The 26,195-nt window shown below is 52.7% G+C and overlaps 1 protein-coding gene across 1 annotated transcript in view; it reads left to right on the forward strand.

The window, feature by feature from the left end:
• The window catches only part of LOC140396664 (lysine-specific demethylase 7B-like), a 419,959-nt gene that overhangs the window by 392,222 nt on the left and 1,542 nt on the right, over positions 1–26,195 (forward strand). The window lies entirely within an intron of this gene.

Below are 26,195 nucleotides of genomic sequence, written 5' to 3' on the forward strand. Positions count from 1 at the left end.
CTGCAAGTACTCTCCTTTGTCAGTGTTCCCTTCCCCACTGCCTCATTACACGCTTTGGCGTCCTGAATATCGGCTACCTTAGTTGCTGGACTACAAATCCGGTTCCCAGTCCCCTGCCAAATTAGTTTAAACCCTCCCGAAGAGTACTAGAAAAACTCCCTCCCAGGATATTGGTGCCCCTCTGGTTCAGATGCAACCCGTCCTGCTTGTACAGGCCCCACCTTCCCCAGAATGTGCTCCAATTATCCAAATACCTGAAGCCCTCCCTCCTACACCATTCCTGCAGCCACGTGTTCAGCTGCACTCTCTCTCTATTCCTAGCCTCACTATCACGTGGCACCGGCAACAAACCAGAGATGACAACTCTGTCTGTCCTGGCTTTTAACTTCCAGCCTAACTCCCTAAACTCATTTATTACCTCCACACCCCTTTTCCTACCTATGTCATTGGTACCAATGTGCACCACAACTTCTGGCTGCTCCCCCTCCCCCTTAAGGATCTGAAGACACAATCCGAGACATCCCTGGCCCTGGCACACAGGAGGCAACATACCTTCCGGGAGTCTCGCTCGCGACCATAGAATCTCCTATCTATTCCCCTAACCATTGAATCTCCTACAACTATTGCTGTTCTATTCTCCCCCCTTCCCTTCTGAGCCCCAGAGCCAGACTCAGTGCCAGAGACCTGGCCGCTAGGGCCTTCTCCCGGTAGGTCATCCCCCCCCAACAGCATCCAAAACGGTATACTTGTTTTGAAGGGGAACGGCCACGAGGGATCCCTGCACTGTGTGCCTGGTTTTTTTTTTTCTTCCCCTGACTGTAACCCAGCTATTCCTGTCCTGTACCTTGGGTGTTGTTACCTCCCTGTAACTCTTCTCTATCACCCCCTCTGCCTCCGGATGATCCCCAGAATATGCTCCAATTATCCATGTACCTGAAACCCTCCCTCCTGCACCATCCCTGCAGCCACGTGTTTATCTGCACTCTCTCCCTGTGGGGAACGACCACAGAGGATCCCTGCACTGACTGCTTCCTCCCAGCCCCTCTCACCGTCACCCATCTAACTTGATTCTTCGGAGTAACTACATCCCTGAAGCTACTATCTGTGACCATCTCTACCTCCCGAATGATCCGAAGTTCATCCAGCTCCAGTTCCCTAACGCGGTTTCTGAGGAGCTGGAGATGGGTGCACTTCCCACAGGTGAAATCAGCAAGGACACTGACGGCGTCCCTCACCTCAAACATTCTGCAGGGGAACATTGCATTGCCTTCCCTGCCATCCCCTCGAGATAAAAAAAGAAAGAAAGAGCTTATCTGTTATTCACTCTACCCCTTAGGTTAAAGGAGGTAGAAGGGTGGGGGACACTACAAGTGTAGTGTCTAGGGTTTAGAAACTGCCCAACTTAAATACAGGTAAAAATAAAACACTTAACCAGCAACCATTACGTCCCACACGAGAACAGCAATCAGCTGTTATGGGCCCGCGCAAACAATTTAAATCTTTACTGCTTACCCAGCAGTCACTCTGTCCTCACTCCGACCGGATTCAGCTGGAAACTCCCAACAGTAAGTTTTTTAAAAAATTTACTCCCCTTCTCAGCAAGCACTCACTCAGCAAGCACTGCGCCCCGCACGATAAAACCGCAGGGAAAAGAAAAACTACTTACCAGCCAATCACTTACCTGCAGGCTGTGATGTCACGGTGCAACTTCTTTCTACTTCTACCTGCCCTCGAGTCTCCCTCTTGATCTTTACTCGGCTGGGATCCTTACAGTGATTGTCTTTTTTTTTGGTTAGAGGAAGATGTAGGGAGGGAAACACGGAAGAAGTGTTTCAGGTTTAACTGTCACTTGACAACAGCTCCTCCACAAACCACCTTCAAGATACGGTGACCGCAATGCACTGATGCAAATTCTCCCCGCAACAGCCAATCAGCAGCTCCGCTCTACTGCCCTCTGCTGGATCTTTGTATTGTGGGGGTGAAACCCATGCAGAAAACACTTTTGAAACCCGCAGAGCTGCAGCGATAGAGCAGAAGAATGGAGATGATTCAATTGCTTCCTGTAGAGCTAGCATAGACTCAGTGACCTGAATCTCCTCCTTTTGTGACAATGTCTATGACTGAAACCCTCAACAACCACAGCTTTAGTGAGTGCTTATTTATACTTTTTGGGGTTAAATAAATGAAACTAAATTAAACAAACTGAAAAACAAATTAAGGGAGTAGCCCTTTAAAGGGATACTGCATCAGACAAAAACAAATGTCAAAGGAAAATTAAAACATTAAATCAAAATGTGATTAAAAGTGTCATCAAACACCCCGCTCCCTACGGTGCCCACTGGGTGGAAGTTCTCTGCTTATTTATCAGGGCGCAGGGGGTGTTGATGCGCGCTACCAGCATACAGTTGAACACACAGACAGCAAAATTAACAGATTTCCTTATCTCTAAATAAAAATGGGAGTTTACATGTACATCCAAAATTTCAAATTAGATTAAATCAAAAATATTCACATTCTGTGCAAACTATTACATTGCAAGACACACTTGCACTAGTACACCCTCACAATTCCTAAATGCACCTGCAGATAGCGGAATCCATTTCCCCCCGGGCTGGTCAATCTCGTCCTCTAAGCACGGAAAGCTGCCATCAATGAACAGATCCCCTGAACGCTCGATCCCTACTCGCTGTCACCTCCGAAACCGCCCCACCTAGCCTCCCCGGCACAAATCAGTGGTTACCATAAATTGGAGCCCACACCGACGCTCCCCCCACTCCCATGTGCTTCAGTCACTGTCCCCACACCCTCAAAAGCCGCCACCATCACCGGACTTGTGGCGTACCGAGCTGGCGAGAACGTTAACAGGGCCCCAAGCACAAGTGCCCTTGCTTAATGCCGCCTCCACCTGCTCCCACACCCCACTACCCTCTTCCTGACCATAGCTATATTTGCCGCCCAACAATAATTTCTAAAATTCGGTAGGGCCAGCCCCACCTCGGCCCCGTTCCAACAGCACCTTCTTTACTCACGGGGTTTTGCCCACCCACACAAATTGACCTTCTTAAAAAAGGTTTTTGGAATAAAAATAGGGAGACACTGGAATATGAACACAAGTCTCAGGAGAACAGTCATCTTTACAGTTTGTATTCTCCCTGCCAGTGACAAACGGGAGCATATCCCACCTTCGAGAGTCCTCCTTCACCTGCTCCACTAACCGAGCCAAATTTAACTTATGTAGCTGCTCCCACCCCTGCGCCACCTGGATTCCCAAGTATCGAAAACTCCCTCCCACCACCTTTAACAACATCCCCCCCAACCTCCTCTCCTGCCTCCTCGTCTGGATCGCAAAGACCTTACTCTTGCCAATATTCAATTTATATCCCAAGAACCTGCCAAACTCCCCGAGGATCCTCATAATCTCACCAATCCCCCCCCCCCAAAAAAAAAGCGGGTCAGAAATATACAGGAGTAGATCGTCTGCGTATAACGAGACCCTGTGCTCCACCTCCCACCGCACTATCCCCCGCCAGTCCTTGACGCTCAGCGCCATCGCCAGTGGCTCTCTGGCCAAGACAAACAACAGTGGGGAGAGTGGACATCCCTGCCTCGTCCCCCAATGCAGCCTAAAATAGTCTGAATTCACTTGTTTTGTCCGCACGCCATCAGTGCCCAGTACAGCAATCGGACCCGGCCCACCAAACCCTGCCCAAATGCGAACTGGCCCAAGACCTCCCATAGATATTCCCACTCCACCTGGTCAAAGGCCTTCTCTGCATTCATGGCGACCACCACCTCCACTTTCCTACCCTCTGGGGGTATCATGATCACATTTAAGAGCCTTCTGATGTTGGCCATTAACTGCCTCCCTTTTACAAACCCCGTCTGGTTCTCTTCTATCACCCCGGCACACAATCTTCTATTCTCGAGGCCAAGATCTTGACCAGTAATTTGGCGTCCATGTTCAGAAGGGCGATTGATCTGTATCATAGAATTTACAGTGCAGAGGGAGGCCATTCGGCCCATTGAGTCTGTAACGGCCCTTGGAAAGAGCACCCTTCCTGAGCCCATACCTCCGCCCTATCCCCGTAACCTCACCTAATATTTTTTGGACACTAAGGGTAATTTATCATGGCCAATCCACCTAACCTGCACGTCTTTGGACTGTGGGAGGAAACCGGAGGACTCTGAGGAAACCCACGCACACACATGGTGAGAACGTGCAGACTCCGTACAGATAGTGACCCAAGCTGAGAATCGAACCTGGGACCCTGGAGCTGTGAAGCAACTGTGCTATCCACTATGCTACCGTGCTACCCTTTTGACCCAAGGTGTCCTGGGTCCTTCTCCCACTTCAGCATCAGGGAAATCGAAGCCTGTGAAGTTGTTGGGGGAATAACCCCTCACTCCCTAGCCTCATTAAACACCCTCATCAGCAGGGGCCCCAGCACTCCTGAAAGCTTTTTATAAAACTCTACTGGGCCCCGGGGCTTTGCCCGACTGCATTGCCTCCAGCCCGTCCACCACTTCAACAAGCCCAATTGGGGCTTCTAGACCCTTCCACCCTCGGAAACTCCATCCTTCCAAAATCAGCCTCATCTCAAGCTGGGGGTTCCGACTCGTACAACCTACAGTAAAATTCCCTGAACGCTCCGTTCACCCCACTGGGTCCAAGATCATGTTCCCCTCTCTATCTCACTCTCCCAATATCCCTAGCCGCCTCCCATTTCCTGAGCTGGTGTGCTAACATCCTACTGGCCTTCTCCCCATATTCATACACCGCTCCTCTCTCTTTTCTCAATTGCCCCACCGCCTTCCCTGTAGATAGCAACTAAAACTCCCATCTGCAGCTTCTGCCGCATCTTCAACAGCCCTGCCTCCGGGGCTTCGGAGTGCCTCCTATCCACCTGGAGAATCTCTCTAACCAGCCTGTTCATCTCTGCCTGCTCCACCTTCTCCCTATGCGCCCGTATCAAAATAAACTCCTCCCCTAACTACTGCCTTCAACCATACCATTGCTGCCGAGATCTCCCCTGTGTAATTTTCTCCACAAAATTCCGAATAGCCTCTCTCATCCGCACACACCTCCCCCTCCGCTAACAGTCCTACATCTAATCTCCAGTGCGGGCGCTGGCGACACTACAATTGCCGAGTACTCGCCATCTACCACCCCCGCCAACAGAACCCTGTCTAAAACAAAACAAACGATCCGGGAGTACACTTTGTGTACATGGGAGGGAAAAAAAAACGCCTTCGATCTTGATCGCCCAAACCTCCACGAATCCACCCCTCCCATCTGCTCCATATAGCCCTTTAGTTCCTTTGCAGCTGCTGACACCCTCCCTGTCCTTGAGCTCGACTGATCCAGCCTTGGATCCAGAACAGTGTTGAAGTCTCACCCGCCGCGAGCGCCGCCCCCCACCCCCCCACCCCCAATAATCAGCCGATGTGAGTCCAGATCGGGGAACTTCCCCAAAGCTGCCTCATGAACTCCACATCGTCCCAGTTCGGTGCATAAAGGTTCACTAATACCACCGGCATCCCCTCCAGCTTCCCACTCACCATAATATACCTACAGCCCGAATCCGCCACTATGCTTCCCACTTCAAATGACACCCGCTTGTTTATCATAATCACTACCCCTCTTGTTTTAGAGTCTAGCCCCGAATGGAATACCTGCCCAACCCATCCCCTTCCTCAGCCTCATCTGATCAACCACCCTCAGGTCTGTCTCCTGTAGCATTGCCATATACGCCTTTCAGATGTGTGAACATGCGGGCCCTCTTGACCGGCCCATTCAGCCCAGCCTGGTCGGGGGGCACAGGGCCCCCACCCCCCCCCCCCCCCACCCCATTCCTGCCTATCAACCATAACCCATCCTAGGCCAGTCTCCAGCCCGCGTCCCGCATCTCTTCAGGCACGCCCTCAGGTGCCAACGACATCAACTCTCACCCTATCACCATTCGTCAATCCCTCCCCTGTCAGCAGACTTCTACCCCCTCTCCCTCTCCCCACCCACCCATAACAAAATAACAATCCCAACCCCCATCAACAAACTTATCACCTGCTTACCCCCCAACTGCGTTTCTGTGGTCTAGCTTGCCCAGCTAGCCTGGTAGCCCCTGCCCATGGCGCCAAGCATCCTATCCCCCCACTGATTCCCCTCCTCTCTGCTCAAGCAACTTACACATACAAACAATACAGTCCCCAACAAACACAACTAAGAAAAATTCAACCAACCATCCCCCACTGAAAACACAGCAAACCTACAAAGCAAAACTGAGCTCTACGGCCCAAACATAGTACAAAAGTGGTTCATACAAACCAGAAGAAAAGAAGTTTAACAAGAGTTTCAAAAATTACGACACTCGCTCCAAATTTCAATGTCCTCCATCTCCTGCCAGTCCCTTGTCCCTGATAAAGTTCATCACCTCCTCTGGCGATCCAAAGTAAGTTCCTGGTCCTCGTACGTGACCCAAAGATGCGCTGGGCACAACATACCAAACTTCACCCCTTCTTAAAGAGGGTCGACTTCACCTTATTGAAGCTCGCCCTTCTTTTGGCCAGCTCTGCACCCAGGACCTGGTAGACACGCAGCTCGCTGCCTTCCCATGTGGTGCGCCTGGTCTGCCTGGCCCACCTTGAACCACTGTGATCCACTTTATTCCCCCACTGATTATATAGTTTGGACTCTTAGAATATTGGAGGATACTCATCCTCCAACAATTTAAACTTGCTTTCTGCAATGTCCTACAGTTCCTATTAGAACTGTAGATTTGTATCTGAATTTTTTTCCTTGGCTTCCATCCTTCACCTTTTGGCAGCCATTGTCTTAACTGCAGAAAGTTAGGTTGTGTAGGATCAAATCTGAGACAGTCATTACCGTTTTTTGTTATAAATTTAGAATACCAAATTCTTTTTTTCCAATTAAGGGGCAATTTAGCATTTCTGCCTCCGGAGAGAGTTCAGGCAGTGCCCTATTGCCCCCCCCCCCCTCATCAACACTCCGACTCCCTTCCACCCCACCACCCTCCTTTCCCCTCTCTCCCCACCACCCCCCTTCCTTGCCCTTCTGTTGGTACAGAGGCGAGGGTATCTGGTCTCTCCAGCGCAAAGGTTTGTGCTTGTACCATTTGTTTTTTGTAGAAACATATTGTGAACTGTTTTAATAATCAGAGTATCCACGCCCCACGCCCCCCCTCCCCGTACATTGGTACTGAGGGGAGGATATCCTGTTTCTCCAACACAAAATTTAGTGTTTGTACCGTTTGGCCTTACATAGAACATTGTTATAACCTGCCTGCTTACCATTGGCTGGGGACTAATGACAATCCCACAATCCTGTGGGGAGTATGAGCTTCCCCAATGAGGGGGGGGGCGGAGAAACCATTAGTAAACTCCATGTATAAATAAAGCTGGCCAGTTTGGAAGCAGCAGGAAGGAGTGTGCAGCAAGGGAAGTTGCTGCTGCTGTTATATATATATATATATCCTTAAAACTCGTGCTGGATTCTTCATGGCCCTTACAAAACTGGCGACGAGGGTTAAAGTGAATAGCTGTCGCCGGGTTGCGGCGATGCGGAGCTAAGCCGCGCGATTCAGCAGCTCCCGCGAAAACGGACTTTTGGACCCGCTAACGGAGCCCCAACGGCACTTGAAAAAAAAAAAACCCCCGTGGGGAAGGGAAGGAGAAAGTCCCCTACAGACCTGCATGGATCGGACCCGCAGCGAAACGGCGAAAAAAGCGGCCCTGGAGCAGCGGGAGAAGAAAAAGAAGGAAAAAACAAAATGGCGGTGCCCACGGACAGAGAGGAGATGAAAGAGTTCATCAAGTGCTGCTTCGAGGAGCTGCGTAAGGAGATGGTGGCGCCTATACTGGCAATGGTGGAAAGACTTGGAGCAACCCAGAAAGCCCAAGAGGTGAAGATCCAGGAGATCCAGGAAAAAGTGAGTGTGAACGACGACGAGCTCATGGGCCTGGCGGAGAGAGTGGAGCGGCACAAGGCGCTGCACAAGACGTGGGCGGGAAGACTCGAAGACCTGGAGAACAGATCAAGGAGAAACGACTTGAGGATCCTGCGTCTCCCAGAAGGAATGGAGGGGGCCGATGCCGCGGCATATGCGGGCACAATGATCGGGACGCTGATGGGTGCGGAGGCCCCCCCCCCCCCCGGGATTGCTGGAGCTGGATGGGGCGCACCGAGTGCTAGCGAGGAAGCCCAATGCAAAAGAGCCGCCAAGGGCGATGGTGGTGAGATTTCACCGGTTTACGGACAGAGAGAGGGTCCTGAAATGGGCCAAGAAGGATCGGAGCAGCAAGTGGGACAATGCGGAGATCAGAATATACCCGGACTGGAGCGCGGAGGTCGCTAGGCGGAGAGCGGGTTTCAACCGGGCCAAAGCGGTGCTCCATTGGAAAGGAGTGAAATTTGGAATGTTGCAGCCAGCGCGGCTGTGGGTTACACATAATGGCCAACACCACTACTTCGAAACGCCCAAAGAGGCGTGGACCTTTATACTAGCTGAAAAATTGGACTCTAATTGAGGGTTTGTGTGGGAGGGGGGTTTTTGAGGGTTGAAGTATGATGTTGTTGTAACATAGGGGGTCAACCACGTGCAGGAAATGCTATATGGGCTGGGGGAGAGGGACAAGGCCACGACAGGAGCTGCGCCATGGGGGGCAGGGCAGGCCAAGGAAAGCGCGGGGTTGTCTTTCCCGCGTGCGGCAAAAAAGGCGGGAAGGGGAACAAAGGAATGTACATTGATTGGGAGATTCCCACACGGGGGAGTTAAAGGGATGGCGGGGGAAGCCGGGGTCAGCAGGTGTCAGCTGACTTACGGGAGGGATATGTGGGAGCAAAAAAGCTAGGCGGGGGGGAAGGGGGGGGGAGAGGAGGGAAGGGAGGGGGAGGGTTGCTGCTGCACTGGCCGAAAGAGAACGGGACACAGAAGAGGTGGCTGGGACGGGGGCCCCCGTCTAGGGGACTGGAGAGTGAGGGAGACGCGGACAAGGGACTGGCCCAGAAAAGGAGATGGCTAGTCGGCGGGGGGGGAGTGAGAGTCCCTCCAATCCGGCTGATAACGTGGAACGTGAGGGGCCTGAATGGGCCGGTGAAGCGGGCTCGAGTGTTCGCGCACTTGAAGGGACTGAAGGCAGACGTGGCTATGCTCCAAGAGACACACCTGAAGGTGGCGGACCAGGTCAGGTTAAGAAAGGGATGGGTAGGACAGGTATTTCACTCGGGATTGGACGCAAAAAATAGAGGGGTGGCAATTCTGGTGGGAAAGCATGTGTCATTTGAGGCCAAGACTATCGTAGCGGATAATGGAGGGAGATATGCGATGGTGAGTGGTAGGTTGCAAGGGACGTGGGTGGTGTTGGTAAATGTATACGCCCCAAACTGGGATGATGCTGGATTTATGAAGCGCATGTTGGGGCGCATTCCGGACCTGGAGGTAGGAGAACTGATAATGGGAGGGGACTTCAATTCGGTGCTGGACCCAGCACTGGACCGCTCCAGATCAAGGACGGGAAGGAGGCCGGCGGCGGCCAAGGTACTTAGGGGGTTTATGGATCAGATGGGGGGAGTGGACCCATGGAGGTTTGCAAGACCGCAGGCCAGGGAATTTTCTTTTTTCTCCCACGTGCATAAGGCATACTCCCGGATAGATTTCTTTGTTCTGGGCAGGGCGCTCACCCCGAGAGTGGGGGGGACGGAGTATTCGGCCATAGCCGTTTCGGACCATGCCCCGCACTGGGTGGAACTGGAGCTGGGAGAGGAGAGGGACCAACGCCCGCTGTGGCGGGTGGATGTGGGACTACTGGGCCGATGAGGTGGTGTGTGGGAAGGTGAGGGGGTGTATTGAAAGGTACTTGGAGGCCAACGACAACGGTGAGGTGCGGGTGGGGTGGTATGGGAGGCGTTGAAGGCGGTGATTAGGGGAGAACTGATCTCCATCAGGGCTCATAGGGAGAAGATAGAGGGAATGGAAAGGGGGAGATTTTGCGAGTGGACAGGAGATACGCAGATGCCCCGGAGGAAAGATTACTTGGGGAAAGGCGACGGCTCCAGGCGGAGTTTGACCTGCTGACCACGGGCAAGGCGGAGGCACAGTGGAGGAAGGCGCAAGGGGCGACTTACGAGTACGGGGAAAAGGCTAGTCGGATGCTGGCGCACCAGCTCCGTAAGAGGGCGGCAGCGAGGGAAATAGGGGGAATCAAAGATGGAAGGGGAGCCACGGTTCGAAGTGCAACGAAAATAAATAAGGTATTCAAGGACTTCTATGAAGAGCGTACAGATCCCAGCCCCCAGGGGGGGAGAGGGGGGATGAGGCGATTCCTGGACCAGCTGGGGTTCCCTAGGGTGGAGGAGCAGGAGGCGGTTGGTTTGGGGGCACCAATTGGGTTGGAGGAGTTGAGTAAGGGTTTGGGGAGCATGCAGGCGGGGAAGGCCCCGGGGGCCGGACGGGTTCCCGGTGGAATTCTACAGAAAATATGCGGACCTGCTGGCCCCGCTACTAGTGAGGACCTTCAACGAGGCAAGAGAGGAGGGAACCCTGCCCCAGACAATGTCGGAGGCGACAATCTCCTTGATTCTAAAGCGAGACAAGGATCCACTGCAATGTGGATCGTACAGGCCGATTTCGCTCCTCAATGTGGATGCTAAGCTATTGGCGAAGGTACTGGCCACTAGGATTGAGGACTGTGTCCCAGGGGTGATTCACGAGGACCAAACGGGATTCGTAAAGGGCAGGCAGTGATAACGATGACATCGGAGGAGGGAGAGGCGGAGATAGTGGCAGCTATGGACGCGGAAAAAGCCTTTGACCGAGTAGAGTGGGAGTACCTCTGGGAGGTATTGCGCAGGTTTGGGTTCGGGGGAGGGTTTATTAGATGGGTTAAGCTCCTTTACAGCGCCCCGGTGGCGAGCGTAGTGACGAACCGGCGGAGGTCGGAGTACTTTCGGCTGTACCGAGGGACGAGACACCTGCCCCCCCTGTTGTTTGCATTGGCGATCGAACCCTTGGCCATATCACTTAGGGAGTCTCAGAAATGGAGGGGGATAGTCCGCTGGGGAGAGGAGCATCGGGTATCGCTATATGCGGATGACCTGCTGCTATACATGGCGGACCCAATGGAGGGGATGGTGGAGGTCATGCAGACCCTGAAGCAGTTTGGAGAGTTCTCGGGCTACAAGCTTAATGTAGAGAAGAGTGAGCTTTTGTATTACAGGCAGGGGACCAAGAAAGAGGGATAGGGGACCCTACCGCTGAGGAGGGCGGAGAGGAGTTTTCGGTATCTGGGGATCCAGATAGCCAGAAGTTCCCTACATAAACTGAATTTGACGAGGGTGGTGGAGCAAATGGAGGAGGATTTTAAAAGATGGGACATGCTCCCGCTCTCGTTGGCGGGTAGGGTGCATTTGGTCAAAATGGTGGTCCTTCGGGCTTCCGGTTGCGGCGATGACCAGCTAAGCCGCACGTTTCGGCGGCTCCAGCTCGAACGGACCTTCGGGCTCTTTTAAGAGCCCCCAACGGGGAATTTTTTCGGGACGGAAGCCGGTGTGGGGTGAGACAACAGGGAGTCCCGTTCCCCCCCCCCCCCCCCCCCCCCCCCCCCGACGAAAAAGAAAAATATCGGCGGCGGCGGCCAGATCGCGAAGAATCCTCGAGGACAAGGGCAGAAGGAAAAAGGAGCAAGATGGCGGCGGAGGGAGCCCAGGCGACATGGGGGCCGGACCAAGACGAATTTTTGAGACGGTGTGTGGAGCTGCTTAAGAAGGAGGTGCTGGCCCCGATGCTACAAGCAATTGAGGGGCTTAAGGAGACACAAAAGACCCAGGAGATGGAGCTCCGCGAGGTGGAGCAGAAGGTGACGGACAACGAGGACGAGATCCTGGGTCTGGCGGTCAAAGTGCAGACGCACGAGGCGCTCCATAAAAAGTGCATTGAAAGGATTGAAGTCCTAGAAAACAGATCACGGAGAAAGAACTTTCGGATCCTGAGTCTCCCCGAGGGAGTGAAGGAGCGGACGGCGGGGCTTACGTGAGCACGATGCTACGCTCGCTAATGGGAGCTGAGGCCCCTTGGAAGTGGAAGGGGCCCATCGGGTCCCTGCGAGGAGACCAAAGGCGGGAGAACCACCTAGGGCGAATATTGTGCGATTTCATCGCTTCAGTGACAGAGAGGTGGTTCTGAGATGGGCCAAAAAGGTACGAAGTAGCAGATGGGAGAATGCGGTGGTACGGGTATACCAGGATTGGAGTGCGGAGGTGGCGAGAAGGAGGGCGAGTTTTAATCGAGCCAAGGAGGTGCTACACAAGAAGAAGGTGAAGTTCGGGATGTTGCAGCCTGGTCACGCACCAGAGAGGCATCACTACTTCGAAACGGTGGAAGAAGCATGGACCTTCATTAAAAACGAGAAACTGGATCAGAACTGAGGGACTGATGTTGGAGGGGAAACGACAATGCTGATGTATATAGAGATGTAAATTGGGGAGGGGGGGAAGAAGAGACATAGGCGGGGGATGGGGAATGGGAGTGGGGCGGCAGAGGGAGCTGCGCCACGAGGGGCGGGGCGGCTCTAGAGAATACGGGGCTTATTGTTCTTGTTCCCGCGCCAGAAAGATGATGGCGGGAAGATAGGCGCAAGGTAGATGGGAGTTCCCCACACGGGGGGGGGGGGGGGGGGGGGGGGGGGGGGTGTCGAGGAGAGAGCGGGAGAAGCCGGGGTCAGTTGAAGTCAGCTGACTTTCGGAAGCAATATGGGGGAGTAATCATGCTAGATGGGGATCTAGCGGGGGGGGGGGGATAACTGGGTTGCTGCTGCAGAGATCAAAGAGGAACTGGTAAAAGAAAAGGTGGTCGGGGCGGGAATGCGCCACATGGGGAACGGGTGGGTGCGCGGAACCAGGACGTGGGGACTGGCCTAGAGAGGGTGATGGCTAGTCGACAGGGGAGGGGGGCAGGCAGCCCCCCAGTTCGGCTGATCACGTGGAACGTGAGAGGCCTAAATGGACCGATTAAAAGGGCCCAAGTGTTCGCGCACTTGAAAGGACTGAGGGCAGACGTGGCCATGCTTCAGGAGACGCACCTGAAGGTGGCGGACCAAGTTAGGTTAAGGAAAGGATGGGTGGGACAGGTGTTCCACTCAGGGCTGGATGCAAAGAACAGAGGGGTGGCCATATTGGTGGGGAAACGGGTGTCATTCGAAGCTAGGAATATTGTAGCAGACAGCGGAGGCAGATATGTGATGGTGAGTGGCAGACTGGAGGGAATGGAGGTCGTGTTGGTTAACGTATATGCCCCGAATTGGGATGATGTGGGATTTATGAAGCAGATGCTGGGACGTATCCCGGACATCGTGTTGGACCCAGGGTTAGATAGATCTAGATCTAGGACCGGAAGAAGGCCGGCAGCGGCCAAGGTGCTTAGGGGGTTTATGGACCAAATGGGGGGAGTGGATCCGTGGCGATTTGTTAGACCGAAGGCCAGGGAGTTCTTCTTCTCCCATGTTCACAAGGTGTACTCCCGGATAGATTTCTTTGTTTTGGGAAGGTCACTGATCTCGAGGGTGGAAGGAACTGAGTACTCAGCCATAGCTGTTTCAGATCATGCCCCACATTGGGTGGACCTGGAACTAGGAGAGGAGAGGGAGCAGCGTTCACTCTGGCGACTGGATGTGGGATTACTGGTGGATGAGGGAGTCTGCGGAAGGGTGCGGGGATGTATCGAAAGGTACCTGGAGGCCAGTGACGACGGGGAGGTCCGAGTGTGCCAGGAACAGGGTGAGGAATCAGTGTGCTGAGGGATCAGTGTGCTGAGGAACACGGTGAGGAATCAGTGTGCTGAGAACAGGATGGGGAATAAGTTGCTGAGGAACAGGGTGGGGAATCAGTGCGCTGAGGAACAGGGTGGGGCAGCACTAAAGGCGGTGGTCAGAGGAGAGCTGATCTCCATCTCCACAAGGGGAAAATAGAGGCCAAGGAAAGGGAAAGACTACTGGGGGAGATTTTGAGGGTAGATAAAGAATACGCGGAGGCCCCGGATGAAGGACTATACAGGGAGAGGCGACGACTCCAGACGGAGTTCGACCTGTTGGCCACAAGGAGGGCGGAGGCACAGTGGAGGAAGGCACGGGGTGAGATATGAATATGGGGAAAAGGCGAGTCGCCTGTTGGCCCATCAGCTGCGAAAGAGGACAGCGGCGAGGGAGATAGGGGGAATTAGGGATGAAATGGGAGCTACGGTGCGGAGAGCAGGGAAGATAAACGAGGTGTTTAAGACCTTTTACGAGAGACTATATAGGTCCCAACCCCCGGAGGAAAAAGAGGAGATGCGGCAGTTTTTGGACCAATTAATGTTCCCGAGGGTGGAGGAGCAGGAGGTGGATGGCCTGGGGGCGCCGATTGGGGTGGACGAGGTTACTAAGGGGCTGGGGAACATGCAGGCAGGGAAGGCCCCGGGACCAGATGGGTTCCCGGTGGAATTCTATAGAAAATACGTGGACTTGTTGGCCCCGCTGCTGGTAAGGACCTTTAACGAGGCCAGAGAAGGGGGGACCCTACCCCCGACAATGTCAGAGGCGACGATATCGCTAATCTTGAAGTGAGATAAAGATTTGCTGCAGTGCGGGTCCTACAGGCCTATCTCACTGCTAAATGTGGACGCCAAGTTGCTAGCAAAGGTGCTGGCAACGAGGATAGAGGATTGTGTCCCGGGGGTGGTGCACGAAGACCAGACAGGGTTCGTAAAGGGGAGACAACTAAATGTCAACGTGCGACGGCTATTAGGGCTGATAATGATGCCCCCAGCAGAGGGGGAGGCAGAGATAGTGGTGGCAATGGATGCAGAGAAGGCATTTGATAGGGTGGAGTGGGAGTATCTATGGGAGGTGCTGAGGAGGTTCAGGTTCGGGGACGGGTTTGTCAGCTGGGTTAAACTCCTCTATGGGGCCCCAACGGCAAGTGTGGTCACAGGTCGGCAAATGTCGGAGTATTTTCGACTACACAGGAGAACAAGACAGGGATGCCCGTTGTCCCCATTACTGTTCGCGTTGGCAATTGAACCACTGGCCATAGCGCTGAGAGACTCCAGAAAATGGAGAGGGGTAATTAGAGGGGGAGAGGAACACCGAGTGTCACTCTACGCGGATGACCTACAGCAGTATGTGACGGACCCAGTGGGGGGGGATGACAGAGGTCATGCAGATATTGAGGGAGTTTGGAGATTTCTCGGGATATAGGCTTAACATGGGAAAGAGTGAGCTTTTTGTGATACACCCTGGGGACCAGAGTAGAGGGATAGATGGCCTACCGCTAAGGAGAGTGGAAAGAAACTTCCGATACCTGGGGATTCAGATAGCCAGGAGCTGGGGAACCTTACACAGACTCAATCTGACACGGCTGGTGGAACAAATGGAAGAGGATTTCAAAAGGTGGGACATGCAGCCGCTGTCACTGGCGGGCAGAGTGCAGGCAATTAAGATGATGGTCCTCCCGAGGTTCCTATTTGTGTTCCAATGTCTCCCTATACTGATCACTAAGGCCTTCTTTAAAAAAATAGATAGGAGCATCACGAGCTTCGTGTGGGCAGGGAAGGCCCCGAGGGTAAGGAGGGAGTTCCTACAACGTAGCAGGGACAGAGGGGGACTGGCGTTGCCGAATTTGGGCGACTACTACTGGGCCGCCAACGTGGCGATGATTCGTAAATGGATGATAGAGGGAGAGGGAGCGGCGTGGAAAAGGTTGGAGATGAAGTCCTGCAAAGGGACGAGTTTAAAAGCGCTGGTGACGGTGCCACTACCGCTCTCCCCAAAAAATGTTACCACAAACCCAGTGGTGGCGGCAACATTAAGTATCTGGGGGCAATGGAGGCGACAGAGGGGTGTGCTGGGAGCCTCGGTGTGGTCCCCGATCAGGAACAACCATAGGTTTGCCCCAGGGAGGCTGGACGGAGGATTCCAGAGCTGGCACCGGGTCGGAATCAGGAGAGTGGGAGATTTATTTGTAGACGGGACGTTTGCGAGCTTGGGAGCGCTTGAGGAAAAGTATGAGCTGCCCCGGGGAAATTTCTTTAGATATATGCAGGTGAGAGCGTTCACAAAACAACTGGTGAGGGAATTTCCGCTGCTCCCGACACAAGGGATCCAGGACAGGGTGCTTTCGGGGGTGTGGGTCGGGGAGGGCAACGTGTCAGAGATATACCGGGAGATGAGAGAAGAGGGGGAGGAGTTGGTGGGCGAACTGAAGGGAAAATGGGAAGAAGAGCTCGGGGAGGAGATTGAGGAGGGTTTGTGGGCTGATGCCCTAAGCAGGGTAAATTCCTCTTCCTCGTGTGCCAGGCTCAGCCTGATCCAATTTAAGGTGCTGCATAGAGCACACATAACGGGAGCAAGGTTGAGCAGGTTCTTCGGAGTGGAGGACAAGTGTGGGAGGTGCGGGGGAAGCCCGGCGAACCACACACATATGTTTTGGTTGTGTCCGGCACCGGAGGGGTATTGGAGGGGAGTGACGGGAGTGATCTTGAAGGTGGTGAAGGTCCATGTCAAGCCAGGCTGGGGGTTAGCTATATTTGGGGTAGCGGATGAGCCGAGAGTGCAGGAGGCGAAAGAGGCCGATATTTTGGCCTTTGCGTCCCTAGTAGCCCGGCGAAGGATTTTACTCATGTGGAAGGAAGCGAAACCCCCCGGACTGGAGACCTGGATAAACGATATGGCAGGGTTCATAAAACTAGAGCAGATGAAGTTTGCGCTGAGAGGATCGGCTCAAGGGTTCACCAGACGGTGGCAACCGTTCCTCGACTACCTAGCGGAACGTTAGAGGGAAGATAGATGGCTAGCAGCAGCAACCCAGGGGGGTGGGGGGGGGGGGAGGGAGGGGGGGTAAATTGTTTGGGTTTTTGGAGGGGGAGTGGGGGCGGGGGGGAGTATTACTTCGTGTTATTTGGTTAGTTTACCATGTTAGTTAAACAATGTTGTATTGCAGTTATCATGTTACCTTTTTTTTTTGATTTGTAAGGGAAAAAATTGTGTTTGAAAACTTTAATAAAATATATATTTTTTTTTTAAATGGTGGTCCATCCAAGGTTTTTGTTCGTGTTTCAGTGCCTCCCTATCGTGATCACCAAGGGCTTTTTCAAGAGAGTAGGTAGGAGTATTATGGGGTATGTGTGGGCAAATAAGCCCCCGAGGGTTAGGGGAGGGTTCTTGGAACGCAACAGGGACCGAGGAGGGTTGGCTTTGCCAAACCTAGAGAGTTACTACTGGGCAGCAAACGTGGCGATGATCCGCAAGTGGGTCATGGAGGGAGAGGGGGCGGCATGGAAGAGGATGGAGATGGCGTCATGTAAAGGAACGAGCCTGGGGGCATTGGTAACGGCACCGCTGCCGCTCTCGCCGACAGAATACACCACAAGCCCGGTGGTGGCGGCAACACTAAGGATCTGGGGCCCGTGGAGAAGACACAGGGGTGCAATGGGAGCATCGGTGTGGTCCCCCATCAGGGGTAACCACCGGTTTGTCCCAGGGAAGATGGACGGGGGGTTCCATGGCTGGCATCGGGCAGGGATAAGAAGAATGGGGAACCTGTTCATTGACGGGACATTTGCGAGCCAAGGGGCACTGGAGGAGAAATTTGAGTTACCCCCGGGAAATGCATTTAGATATATGCAGGTGAGGGCTTTTGTGAGGCGACAGGTGAGGGAATTTCCGTTGCTCCCGGCACAAGAAGTTCAAGATAGGGTGATCTCGGGGGCATGGGTCGGGGAGGGCAAGGTGTCAGAAATATACCAAGAGATGAAAGAAGAGGGGGAAGCGCTAGTAGAAGAATTGAAAGGTAAATGGGAGGAAGACCAGGGGGAGGAGATTGAGGAAGGGCTATGGGTGGATGCCCTGGGTAGGGTTAATACCTCCCCCTCGTGTGCCAGGCTCAGTCTGATAAAATTTAAGGTGGTTCACAGAGTGCATTTGACGAGGGCGAGGCTGAGTAGGTTCTTTGGGGTAGAGGATAGATGTGAAAGATGTTCAGGGAGCCCGGCGAACCATGTCCATATGTTTTGGTCATGCCCGGCATTGGAGGGGTTCTGGAGAGGTGTGGCGGGAGTAATATCCCAGGTGGTGAAAGTCCAGGTCAAGCCAAGCTGGGGGCTAGCAATATTTGGAGTAGTGGGTGAGCCGGAAGTGCAGGAGGCGAAAGAGGCCGGAATTCTGGCCTTTGCGTCCCTAGTAGCCCGGCCGGAAGGGTCTTGCTATTGTGGAAGGAGGCGAAGCCCCCTAGCCTGGAGGCCTGGATTAACGACATGGCGGGGTTCATAAAATTGGAGAGAATCAAGTTTGCTTTGAGAGGGTCTGCACAGGGGTTTTACAGGCGGTGGCAACCGTTCCTAGAATATCTCGCAGTGCGTTAGAAGAAGGTCGATCAGTAGCAGCAGCAACCCTGGGGGGGGGGGGGGGGGGGACGAGAGACTGTTTGAGGGGATGGACGAGCGGGAGATAGCATGGAGGGTGGGGGGAAACGGTACGCGCAGCCAAGAGCCAGTGTATAAAGCTATGTAAATATACCATCTTGCCATGTATATATCTTGCTCAGGGAGATTTTGCGTTATTTTGTTACTGGGGGGGGGGGTTACTGTTTGTAAGGGGAAACATTGTGTTGTTAAAAAACCTTAATAAAAAATATTTTTTTAAAAAGTGAATAGCTGTCTACACTGCTGAAGCCACCTCCCTGGATTTTTGTTGGATACAGGTTGGAAGTTGTTTTCTATTGTACCATGCCTCTGTACGGACGTTTGGATGTTTTTGATGCTGCGCTGGAAAGCTGGAACCAGTACACACAACAGATGCGTTACTATTTCCGGGCAAACAATATCACCGAAAACGAGCGCCAGGTGGTCATATTGCTCACCGCCTGCGGCCCGCATACGTTTGGGGTGATTACGTACCCAGCTGCGCCGGACACCAAAACGTTTGATGAACTTGTGAATATAGTGGAGCAACATTTTAACCCAACCCCGTCCACGATAGTCCAGCGTTACCGGTTTAATACCGCTGAGAGGACCCCTGGAGAATCCCTTGCCGATTTTCTATCCAGGCTACGCAGGATTGCGGAGTACTGTGACTATGGTGAGACCTTGTCAGAAATGTTACGCGACCGTTTGGTTTGCGGTATTAACAATGCGGCCACCCAGAGAAAGTTGTTAGCGGAGCCAACATTGACTTTTCAACAGGCCATTCAAATAGTATTGTCCCGAGAGAGTGCAGAACGAGAAGTGCAGGAGCTACAGGGAATGGAAGTGCATGCCTTGGGGCGCAATCCCTTCCGTCCGAAAACGTCCCCCTGCACTCCTGCGGTACCTTGGGTGAGGCGACGTCTGGACCGACGCCAGTGGTCGTCGGACATTCCTCCCCGAAGGGAGCCTTCTCCAGAACCAATGGATGAGGAGCCATGTCCGTGTCAGACTTGTAGGCGCCGACCCCGTCGCGGACGCCGGTCCTGGGGGTGCCAGAGGTGCCGTTGTTCCGAACGAAACTGGGACCAGCCCAGGGGTCGTACCTTCCATGTGGATGAACCTGCGGCGACTACTCCTGAGGACGTGGAGACGGAGGACGACTGCCTGCAGCTGCATTGTGTGGCAGCTCCCCGTGTGGCCCCCATTAAGGTGACAGTACGGGTCAATGGTCACCCGCTTGAGATGGAGTTGGACACCGGCGCAGCGGTCTCCGTGATCGCCCAGAGGACATTCGACCGCATCAAGCAGGGTATACAGACCCTTACATTAACCGACTCACAGGCCAGGTTGGCCACCTACACGGGGGGACCACTGGGCATTGCAGGAACTACAATGACCCCTGGTGTTTATGGACGCCAAGAGCGGCGTTTCCCACTTATCGTGGTGCGCGGCCATGGGCTCAGCCTGTTGGGTCGGGACTGGTTGCGCCATTTGCGGGTGCAATGGCAGCACATCCTCCAAACAGTTTCTGGAGGGTTGACTGAGGTGCTAGGACGATACCCAGATATATTCCAGCCTGGTTTGGGGAAAATAAAAGGGGCCGTAGCCCGCATCCAAATCGAACCAGTAGCCACGCCACGCTATTTCCGGGCGCGCCCAGTGCCTTACGCCTTGCTCGAGAAGGTAGAAGGGGAGCTCACTCGTTTGGAGAGTTTGGGAATGATCAGGCCCATCCGTTTTGCTGACTGGGCAGCACCAATTGTACCTGTAATGAAGCCAGATGCCACAGTTCGCTTGTGTGGCGACTATAAATTTACAGTGAATACGGCTTCCCGACTCGACCGATATCCAATGCCTCGCGTAGAGGATCTCTACGCGAAGCTTGCAGGTGGACTCTCGTTCACAAAATTAGATATGAGTCGCGCCTACCTGCAATTGGAGCTGGACCCTGCCTCCCGACCATATGTAACGATTAATACACACCGGGGCCTGTATGAATATACACGGTTGCCCTTTAGAGTATCCTCTGCCTGCACAATTTTTCAACGTGTTCTGGAGGGCATTTTGAGAGGTTTACCACGTGTTGCTGTCTACTTAGATGACGTTTTGATGACAGGGACGTCGGAGCAGGAACATTTGGAAAATCTGGAGGCTGTCCTTAGACGCTTTTCGGAGGCTGGAGTCCGTTTACGTCGCACAAAGTGCGTATTTCAGGCTAAGGAAGTAGTCTACCTAGGTTATCGGGTGGACAGCGAAGGCTTGCACCCCGTCGCAGAGAAGGTGCGTGCGATTCAACAGGCCCCCACCGCGACTGACACTTCGCATCTTCGTTCTTTTCGCGGTCTCGTAAACTATTATGGGAAGTTCCTCCCCAATCTGGCAACTACGCTGGCCCCGTTGCACCTTCTGCTAAAGAAAAATTACACCTGGGTTTGGGGTCAGCCGCAAGAAACCGGCTGGGTAAAACAACAATTGTCGTCGTCTGGGTTACTAACCCACTATGATCCTGGAAAGCTTTTGCTCGTCACATGTGACGCATCCCCATATGGTATTGGGGTCGTCCTGTCCCACAAGATGGAGAACGGGGCCGAGCGACCGATAGCTTTCGCCTCCCGCACATTGACTGCAGCGGAGAAAAGGTACGCGCAGATCGAGAAGAAGGGCCTGGCAGTGGTTTTTGCGATGAAACGCTTCCACCAGTACATGTATGGCCGCCATTTCACTATCGTGACTGATCATAAGCCTCTGCTGGGACTTTTCAGAGAGGATAAGTTAATATCGCCCATTGCTTCCGCACGGATCCAGCGCTGGGCTTTGTTGCTTGCTGCATACGAGTATTCTCTGGAGCACAAACCAGGAACGCAGATAGCAAATGCCGACGCACTGAGCCGATTGCCTTTATCGACCGGCCCCATGTCGACCCCCACGACCGGTGAGGTGGTTGCAACCCTGAATTTTATGGACACCTTGCCTGTCACTGCATCACAGATCCGTGAGTGGACCCAAACGGAGCCAATCCTGTCAAAGGTTTGGCACATTGTCCTGTATGGTGGGCAGCATAGACAGCTCCCAGGCGAGTTGCGGGCATTTTCCTCCAAGCTGTCAGAATTCAGCGTGGAAGACGGCATCCTCTTGTGGGGGACGCGTGTGATTGTCCCGGAAAAAGGCCAGGAGCTGATACTAACAGACTTGCACAATGGGCATCCAGGCGTGACCAAAATGAAAATGTTGGCCCGGAGTTATGTCTGGTGGCCAGGCCTCGACACCGACATTGAGAAGGTGGCCCAAAACTGCTCCATTTGCCAGGAGCATCAGAAGCTTCCGCCGGCCGCGCCCCTACATCACTGGGAATGGCCAGGGCGGCCTTGGGCACGCTTGCATGCAGATTTTGCAGGCCCTTTTCAAGGATCCATGTGCCTTCTATTAATTGACACCCAGTCTAAATGGCTAGAGGTGCATAAGATGCAGGGGACAATGCCCTGCGCAACAATTGAAAAAATGCGTTTGTCCTTTAGTACGCATGGCCTCCCCGAGGTGTTGGTCACAGATAACGGCACTCCATTCACGAGTGAGGAGTTTGCGAGGTTCACGAAGGTGAACGGCATACGCCATATCCGCACTGCCCCTTACCACCCGGCTTCAAATGGGTTGGCAGAGCGCGCAGTGCAGACATTCAAAAGAGGCCTAAAGAAGCAGTCTTACAGATCAATGGACACGAGACTGGCTCGCTTTTTGTTTACGTATAGGACCACCCCCCATGCGGTGACTGGGGTAGCTCCCGCAGAACTCCTAATGGGCCGGAGACTTCGCACCCGCCTTAGTATGGTTTTCGCGGACATTGGCGCAAAAGTACGCCGCACACAAGAACGGCAGGGACATGGATTTTCTCGGCATCGGCCGATTCGGCAGTTTGCGCCCGGTGACCCAGTGTTCGTTCGGAATTTTGCTGGTGGTGCCCAGTGGGTTCCTGGCGTAATCTTTCACCAAACGGGTCCTATATCTTACCAGGTGCAAGCCCAGGGTCGTCTCCAGCGCAAACATGTAGACCACGTTCGGTCCAGAAGACTATCCCCTCAAAAGATTCCCCACCCCCGGAGCTCATTTCTGCAGCCACAGAGACAAGGGAAGGTAGTCCTCACAATCTTCCACTGGTGCCTCACTCGAAGCCTGCGCAGGTCGTTACAGAACCGAATGGAGATAGAGACGCTGACATGACAGAGGCAGCAGACTCTGACTCTTAGATGGAGAGACAGGACGCATCAGAGGGGGAATCCTCAGGTCCACGGGCCGTGGATGTACAACCGTTGCGCCGTTCGTCACGGAAGCGCCGGTCTCCGTCTCGTTACACGCCGCCTGATCCAGCGCCGCGTGCAAATGGTGTCCGGCCTGCGGCAAAACGAGTCCGACTCTCTCCTTCGCCAGGGTCTTCGGTGGATTCCTTGGACTTTGGGTGGGAGGGATGTTATAACCTGCCTGCTTACCATTGGCTGGGGACTAATGACAATCCCACAATCCTGTGGGAGTATGAGCTTCCCCTATGAGGGGGGCGGAGAAACAATTAGTAAACTCCATGTATAAATAAAGCTGGCCAGTTTGGAAGCAGCTGCTCCTTCCTCAGGTGAATGAAGAGGTCTGTTCCAGAAACATATATATAGACAAATTCAAAGATGCCAAACAATGCTTGGAATGCGACCATTAGCAGGTGATTAAATCTTTACCATAATCCCTCATGGTAGACTAGTACAAAAGGTGAAGTCACACGGGATCAGGGGTGAGCTGGCAAGGTGGATACAGAACTGGCTAGGTCATAGAAGGCAGAGAGTAGCAATGGAAGGATGCTTTTCTAATTGGAGGGCTGTGACCAGTGGTGTTCCACAGGGATCAGTGCTGGGACCTTTGCTCTTTGCAGTATATATAAATGATTTGGAGGAAAATGTAACTGGTCTGATTAGTAAGTTTGCAGACGACACAAAGGTTGGTGGAATTGCAGATAGCGATGAGGACTGTCAGAGGATACAACAGGATTTAGATTGTTTGGAGACTTGGGCGGAGAGATGGCAGATGGAGTTTAATCCGGACAAATGTGAGGTAATGCATTTTGGAAGGTCTAATGCAGGTAGGGAATATGCAGTGAATGGTAGAACCCTCAAGAGTATTGAAAGTCAAAGAGATCTAGGAGTACAGGTCCACAGGTCATTGAAAGGGGCAACACAGGTGGAGAAGGTAGTTAAGAAGGCATACGGCATGCTTGCCTTCATTGAGTATAAGAATTGGCAAGTCATGTTGCAGCTGTATAGAACCTTAGTTAGGCCACACTTGGAGTATAGTGTTCAATTCTGGTCGCCACACTACCTTCTGGAGGCTTTAGAGAGGGTTTACCAGAATGTTGCCTGGTATGGAGGGCATTAGCTCTGAGGAGCGGTTGAATAAACTCGGTTTGTTCTCACTGGAACGAAAGGAGGTTGAGGGGGGACCTGATAGAGGTCTACAAAATTATGAGGGGCATAGACAGAGTGGATAGTCAGAGGCTTTTCCCCAGGGTAGAGGGGTCAATTACTAGGGGGCATAGGTTTAAGGTGAGAGGGGCAAGCTTAGAGTAGATGTACGAGGCAAATTTTTTACGCAGAGGGTAGTGGGTGCCTGGAACTCGCTACCGGAGGAGGTGGGGGAAGCAGGGACGATAGTGACATTTAAGGGGCATCTTGACAAATCCATGAAAATGATGGGAATAGAGGGATACGGACCCAGGAAGTGTAGAAGATTGTAGTTTAGTCGGGCACGGGCTTGGAGGGCCGAAGGGCCTGTTCCTGTGCTGTACATTTCTTTGTTCTTTGTTGAATGTTCCCGTCCAGTCGGGGAACACTTCAGCACTCAAGGGCATTCAGCCTCTGATCTCCGGGTAAGCGTTCTCCAAGGCGGCCTTCAGGACGCGCGACAACGCAGAATCGCCGAGCAGAAACTTATAGCCAAGTTCCGCACGCATGAGTGCGGCCTCAACCGGGACCTGGGATTCATGTCGCATTACATTCATCCCCCACCATCTGGCCTGCGAAATCCTACCAACTGTCCTGGCTTGACACAATTCACACCTCTTTAACCTGGGGTTACCCCATCTCTGGATCTGTAAAGATTTAATCACCTGCTAATGGTCGCATTCCAAGCATTGTTTGGCATCTTTGAATTTGTCTATATATATGTTTCTGGAACAGACCTCTTCATTCACCTGAGGAAGGAGCAACGCTCCGAAAGCTAGTGACATCGAAACAAACCTGTTGGACTTTAACCTGGTGTTGTAAGACTTCGTAATATATATATATATATATATATGTTATTGTAAATAAATGTTATTACTTTGTATCCTTAAAACTCGTGCTGATTCTTCGTGGCCCTTACAAAAAACATACAGTGCAGAAGGAAGCCATTTAGCCCATCGAGTCTGCACCAACCCACTTTTGCCCTCACTTCCACCCTATTCCCTTTCCCCTCCTAACCTTTTTGGTCACTAAGGGCAATTTATCATGGCTAATCCATCTAACCTGCATGTCTTTGGACTGTGGGAAGAAACCGGAGCACCTGGAGGAAACCCACGAAAACACAGGGAGAACGTGCAGACTCCACACAGACAGTGACCCAGTGGGGAATCGAACCTGGGACCCTGGCGCTGTGAAGCCACCATGCATATATTTTTTTACTGTTTTAATAAAAAGATATGGCCAATCCACCTAGCCTGCACATCTTTTGGGTTGTGGGGGCGAAACCCACGCAAGCACAGGGAGAATGTACAAACTCCACATGGATAGTGACCCAAAGCCGGAATCGAACCTGGGACCTCGGCGCTGTGAGGCAGCAGGGCTAACCCACTGTGCTGGTCATTACCTTGATCAGCATTTACTCAGAGAAAAAACTTGCCAAATTTGCACCTTCAAACCCAATACCCAGTTTAGTCTCTGTATTCATCGGCACACAAGTGAATATCCAGTAAATTCTCACCACCTGCATACAAAGAACAAAGAAATGTACAGCACAGGAACAGGCCCTTCGGCCCTTCGGCCCTCCAAGCCCGTGCCGACCATGCTGCCCGTCTAAACTACACTTCCTGGATCCGCATCCCTCTACTCCCGTCATATTCATGTATTTGTCAAGATGCCCCTTAAATGTCACTATCGTCCCTGCTTCCACCACCTCCTCCGGTAGTGAGTTCCAGGCACCCACTACCCTCTGTAAAAAAAACTTGCCTCGTACATCTACTCTAAACCTTGCCCCTCGCACCTTAAACCTATGCCAACATTCCACACAATTTAAAACCACCCACAAAACAATGTAGTACTTTGCAGCTTATTAGAATATCTTTGGGGAAAAAATTGAACTTTCTTGTAGGTCATTGTGCATTAGGCTTTGCCTAATTGAATGTTTCTGTGATAATCAGTGTTTTAGCTATTGAGGTTTTCTAAAACACCTGCCTTAATTGGAAGTTGTGTTTTACCATGTCTACTTTTGTTTGTGTAGTTCCAACCTGTGTCCAACCTTGTGTCCAACCAAGATAAAATAACGCTACCCTAACCAGATTTTCACAGATTGATCTTCATTGCTGCTGACTTGGGGGATCTCTGCTGGATCTCTACAGTGAGTAGCCCTAAACTTCGGTTCCTACAGTGGTCCCTGCCAGGCTAGAGGAGAACTGGATCAGCTGTCAATCACCAAATATTGCAAGTGACTGACAACATTGGCCAGATTCTCATATGTTGATCATGT

The sequence above is a fragment of the Scyliorhinus torazame genome, chromosome 19 (genome assembly GCF_047496885.1).
Source record: "Scyliorhinus torazame isolate Kashiwa2021f chromosome 19, sScyTor2.1, whole genome shotgun sequence".
Taxonomy (NCBI): domain Eukaryota; kingdom Metazoa; phylum Chordata; class Chondrichthyes; order Carcharhiniformes; family Scyliorhinidae; genus Scyliorhinus; species Scyliorhinus torazame.